This window comes from Mustelus asterias, chromosome 11, assembly GCF_964213995.1.
Source record: "Mustelus asterias chromosome 11, sMusAst1.hap1.1, whole genome shotgun sequence".
Lineage (NCBI taxonomy): Eukaryota > Metazoa > Chordata > Chondrichthyes > Carcharhiniformes > Triakidae > Mustelus > Mustelus asterias.
In genome coordinates, this window is record NC_135811.1 from 75922696 (window position 1) to 75928695 (window position 6000).

The window sequence follows — 6000 nt, forward strand, 5'->3', positions numbered from 1 at the left end:
ATTTTTTTTTCTATTGTTATATTATTCTTCATCTTTGGTTTAGGTTGATCATAGTTCATGTTTTTGACCTTGTTGCGAACAAGGGTTTCAACATTCCTCTACTACATCTCTTTCTCAGCGGGAGATCATTGAATCCCTACAGTGCAGAAGGAGGCCATTCAGCCCATCGAGTCTGAATCAACTCTCTGACAGAGTATCTTACCCAGGCCCACTCCCCCGCCCTATCCCTGTAGCCCCACACATTTACCATGGCTAATCCATCAAATTTACATATCTGGGGCACTAAGGGACAATTTAGCATGGCCAATGTACCTAACCTGCACATCGTTGGACTGTGGGGGGAAAGTGGAGCACCCAAAGGATACTCACGCAGAACACGGGGAGAATGTGCAAACTCCCCTCACACAGTCACGCAAGGCCGGAATCGAACCCGGGACCCTGGCATTGTGAGGCAGCAGTGCTAACCACTGTGCCACCCTGTTTAGTATTGTATTTCTGAAATATTTATTTTTATCTCTATATTGATCTCTGTTAACACAATGTTCCAATCCAGTCCCCGCTCAGTTTTCCATTCAATTCCATCAACATTCACATTCCTAAAGTTGGCAGTCTCGACCGCACTCAATCCCTTCTCCATTATAACCAGAATAATTATAAGCAGAAACAGAGAAAAATGGCTTGAAGGGGCTCCATGGTCACATTGAACTATTTCAGCCTCGAAAGAATTGCTTATGACAGATGAGAATGGTTACATTTTAATTGCACAGATATCCCAGCCGCAATGACCCGAATTCCATTCGTAACATATAAGCAAAAGGTCAGAATTTCACTGGTACTGAAGAAAACTACTGCAGACAGGGAAATATCTCTCATGTGGGCACTCACGTCAGCTGAACCTTTGATTGAATGACGCATTAAAGACTTTCTTTGAAGATAAGCTGAAGTATGTACTGTTCATGCTAGCTCCCTCTTCTGGTTTAAACTCAACATTGTAGCCAGAAAGGCAAAGGGGGGAGTTTACCCGTCCTGCCTGCCACGGGAATTGTAGCAGGCAGGGGGCAGGAGGGGGGAGGGGGGCGGCGGGGGGTGTGGGGCACAGACCCATGCAAAGAATCGTTGACCTCGGGTGGGATTTTCCAGTCTTGGGATGAGCATGGCCAGAAAATCTCACCCAAAATTTTGAAAGCCAGTCTTATCAAGTGTTTGGATTGATGGTTTGCAACCTGCAGCCTGGGGACCACACGCGGCCCATCTAGGTCCTGAGTGCGGCCCACAAGACATTTTGTTGACCTTTGCCCACATGTAGAGTTGCCACATTCCGCTGATATCTGTTCGTGTAGTTTTTTTGTCCCACAAGTATGACCGAAGTGATAAGCATGTAAAGCAAGGCCAAGTGGAGTGAGGTATGTGCTGATTGCAAACAATATTGAGTGTGAGAGCCGTGCGCTCCCTCTATGAGCAAAGTGCAAATATTTATTTTGTTTTTACCATTTGAAGTTGGTGAGAGTTCTATTAATATTTAAATGATTCAGCACTTTCTATAAATCACAGTGAGACACCATGGTGCGGCCTGGTGACACAGTGGTTGGTTGGCACTGCTGCCTCACAGCGCCAGGGACCGAGTTCAATTCCGACTTCGGATGATTGTATGGGGTGGAGTTTGCACGTTCTCCCCGTGTCTACATGGGTTTCCTCCCACAGTCCAAATATGTGAAGGTTAGATTGATTGGCCATGCCATTGTCCCTTGGTGTCAGGGGGATTAGCAAGGTAAATACCTGTGGTTACATAGATAGGGACTGGGTGGGATTGTTGTTGGTGCAGGCTTGATGGGCCAAATGGCTTCGTTGTGCACTGTCAGGATTCTATGACTATTGAGGACAGGTTGAGGGAGCTAGGGCTGTTCTTTCTGGAGCGGAGGAAGTTGAGGGGAGACTTAATAGAGGTTTATAAAATGATGAAGGGGATAGATAGAGTGAACGTTCAAAGACTATTTCCTCGGGTGGATGGAGCTATTACAAGGGTGCATAACTATAGGGTTCATGGTGGGAGATATAGGAAGGATGTCCGAGGTAGGTTCTTTACTCAGAGAGTGGTTGGGGTGTGGAATGGACTGCCTGCAGTGGTAGTGGAGTCAGACACTTTAGGAACATTTAAGCGGTTATTGGATAGGCACATGAAGCACACCAGGATGATAGGGAGTGGGATAGCTTGATCTTGGTTTCAGATAAAGCTTGGCACAACATCGTGAGCTGAAGGGCCTGTTCTGTGCTGTACTGTTCTATGTTCTATAACTCGCAATGAAATATTCAGCATGTATTAAATGTATTTAGCTTACTCATGGGGTCACAGTTAGTGAACAAGCCTGATTTCAATCTTGCGGCCCATTAAGATGAAGGAGGGCCACACATGCGGCCCACTCACTAGCCTAGGTTGCCCATCACCAGTCTGGACCTTTTTGCATGTTCCACTATGTTTATTCAGGTTGTCCTGTGGAACTAGAAAATGGTTAGCACGGGCAGAGGGGTAGTATGAGAAATTAAAATTCCTCACTCACAAATATCAGCAGCTATGCAATACAGGATAGAGCCACCAGCTCGGATTGGACACATTTCTGGAAGCGACATTGAATGGCTGGGGGGGTGCGATGGCCTAGTGGTATTATCGCTAGACTATTAGTTACAGAAACTCAGCTAATGTTCTGGGGACCTGGGTTCAAATCCTGCAACGGCAGATGGTGGAATTTGTACTCAATAAAAAATATCTGGAATTAAGAATCTACTGATGACCAAGAAACCATTTTCAATTGTCAGAAAAACCCATCTGGTTCACTAATATCCTTTAGGGAAGGAAATCTGCCATCCTTATCTATTCTGGCCTACATGTGACTCCAGAGTCACAGCAATTTGGTTGACTCTCAACTGCCCTCCAAAGGCAACTAGGGGTGGACAATAAATACTGGCCAATCAGTGTCGCCTATATCCCACGAATGAATAAGAGAAAATCTGTCCTCTCCCACCCACCCCACACTTCCACCATCTGTTATAAGAACATAAACATAAAAACTAGGATCAGGAATAGGCCATTTGGCCCCTCGAGTCTGCTCCGCCATTCAGTAAGATCATGGCTGATCTTTTTGTGGACTCAGCTCCACTTAGCCGCCCGCTCACTATAGCCCTTAATTTCTTTACTGTCCAAAACTCTATCTTTCTTTGCCTTAAAAACATTCAGCGAGGTAGCCTCAACTGCTTCACTGGGCAGGGAATTCCATAGATTCACAACACTTTGAGTGAAGAAGTTCCTCCTCAACTCAGTCCTAAATCTGCTCCCCCTTATTTTGAGGCCATGCCTCCTAGTTATGGTTTCACCCGCCAGTAGAAACAACCTCCCAGCTTTTATCTTACCCATTCCTTTCATAATTTTATATATTTCTATAAGATCCCCCCTCATTCTTTTAAATACCAATGAGTATAATCCCAGTCTACTCAGTCTCTCCTCATAAGCCAATCCTCTCAAATCTGGAATCAACCTAGTGAATCGCCTCTGCACCCCCTCCAGTGCCAGTGTATCGTTTCTCAAGTAAGGAGACCAAAACTGTACACAGTACTCAAGGTGTGGCCTCACCAGCACCTTATACAGCTGCAACATAACCTCCCTGTTTTTAAACTCCATCCCCATAGCAATGAAGGACAAAATTCCATTTGCCTTCTTAATTACCTGCTGCACCTGCAAACCAATTTGTGATTCATGCACAAGGCCACCCAGGTCCCTCTGCACAGCAGCATGCTGCAATTTTTACCATTCATATAATAGTCCATTTTTCTGTTATTCCTACCAAAATGGATGACCTCACATTTACCAACATCGCACTCCATTTGCCAGACCCTTGCCACTACCTTAAACTATCTATATCCCTTTGCAGACTTTGTGTCCTCTGCACACTTTTCTGTACCACGCATCTTAGTGTCATCTGCGAACTTTGACACACGACACTTGCTCCCCAACTCCAAATCATCTATGTAAATTGTAAACAACTGCAGTCCCAACTCTGGTCCCTGTGGCACACCACTAGTGACTGATCACCAACCAGAAAAATACCTATTTATCCCAAGTCTTTGCTTTCTGTTAGTTAACCAATCCTCTATCCATCCTAATACATTACCCATAACATCGCGCACCTTTATCTTATGTAGCAGCCTTTTGTACGGCACCTTGTCGAATGCCTTCTGGAAATCCAGATACACCACATTCATCCGTTCCCTGTTGTCCACCGAGCTCATAATGTCCTCAAAGAATTCCACTAAATTAACTAAACATGACCTGCCTTTCATGAACCCATGCTGTGCCTTCCCAATGGAACAATTTCTTTTTAGATGTCTCGCTATTTCTTCCGTGATGATAATTTAAAGAATTTTCCCCACTACAGAAGTTAAGCTAACTGGCCTACCATTACCCGCCTTTTGTCTACCTCCTTTTTTAAACAGTGGCAACACATTTGCTGTTTTCCAACCTGCTGGAACTGCCTCAGAGTCCAGCGAATTTTGGTAAATTACCACGGGTGCATTTGCTATTTCCCCTGCCATCTCTTTTAGTACCCTGGGGTGCATTCCATCAGGGCCAGGAGACTTGTCTACCTTTAGCCCCATTAACTTACCTAACACTGCTTCTTTAGTGATCGTTTCTAGGTCCTCACCTGCCATAGCCTTCCTGTCATCAATTTTTGGCATGTCATTTGTATCTTCCACTGTGAAGACCAACGCAAAATACGTGTTCAATGCCTCGGCCATTTCTTCATTTCCCATTATTAAATCCCCCTTTTCATCCTCTAAAGGACCAATGTTTACCCTAGCCACTCTTTTTTCTTTTTAGAAATTTGTAGGAACTTTTGCAACCTGTTTTTATATTCTGAGCTAGTTTACTCTCATAATCTACCTAATGTCATGTCATCAAACATGGCTATACCAATTGGAAAGCGATTTTGTTTTTTGTTGATGTATGCTAAACCGATTAATTTATGTGCACTGTACCTTCAAATTATTTTGTGTGACCACACAAGCTGGGTATCGTAAAGCAGACACTTGTGTGCGGCCTGTTCAGTGCACACTTCAGCTTAGCGAAAACATTGTTCTCTTTAACTGATTGGACAATGGTTGGCTCTCAGTCAAACAAGTTTTTCTTTGACAGTAGACAAATGTAAATATCACGATATTAGCTCACCTCTGCCAAGTTTCACATTCGTTGAAGTCATGACCCTTTTTGGAAACTGTGGCTCCTTTGGTTGGATTAAGAAAAAGAAAGAAAATGCTTCCATAATGAAAACCAGGGAGTGACGTAAATGGAAATATGTTGTAAGGGCACCTGGGAGTTAAATGTAAGCAGGTTTTCAGCAGCTTTGACATTTCTCAAAGGAGCAATTACAGAGTTGTTCCAATTCTGAAGGTCTGGAATGTTCGTACACTGGGGTGGCTGGTAATTAGGAGCAAGATGAAAGAGAGCAATCTTGTAGGACATCCCTGTAGATTAGAGAGCCGAACCCCCTCCAGTACATGGCACCTTGTGGCTTTTCAGCCATTTTGAGGTCCCAGCTGCCAACATTCTTTGCCAGGTAACAGGATCACTTATCACACTGTGGAACCCACCTTGGTTTACTTCTCCTTTGAGCAAGTTGGGCCAAGTGAATCTCTCATCTGCAGTGACACAATTCGGGAACTGGAATACACATTCCATTAAAAAATCCACAATCTCATGGTCTGGTTCCATCGCTTTAAACCTCTTCATGAAGGTTGCTTGAGGCATTCAGCCTAAAATCTCTTGAAAGTCAATTAAATACATTTCTCCTAGACCTTACAGTAATCTATGATCTTATTGTAGTCTGCCCTATGCAATCATCATGGCAGCAAAATCTAGCTTGTTTCTTTTCTGAATACCATGTATACTATGTCAAAATTCTCTGGCAGACTGAAGGTGCCTGTACTTTGGAACACATGAGAGATACATGCCTC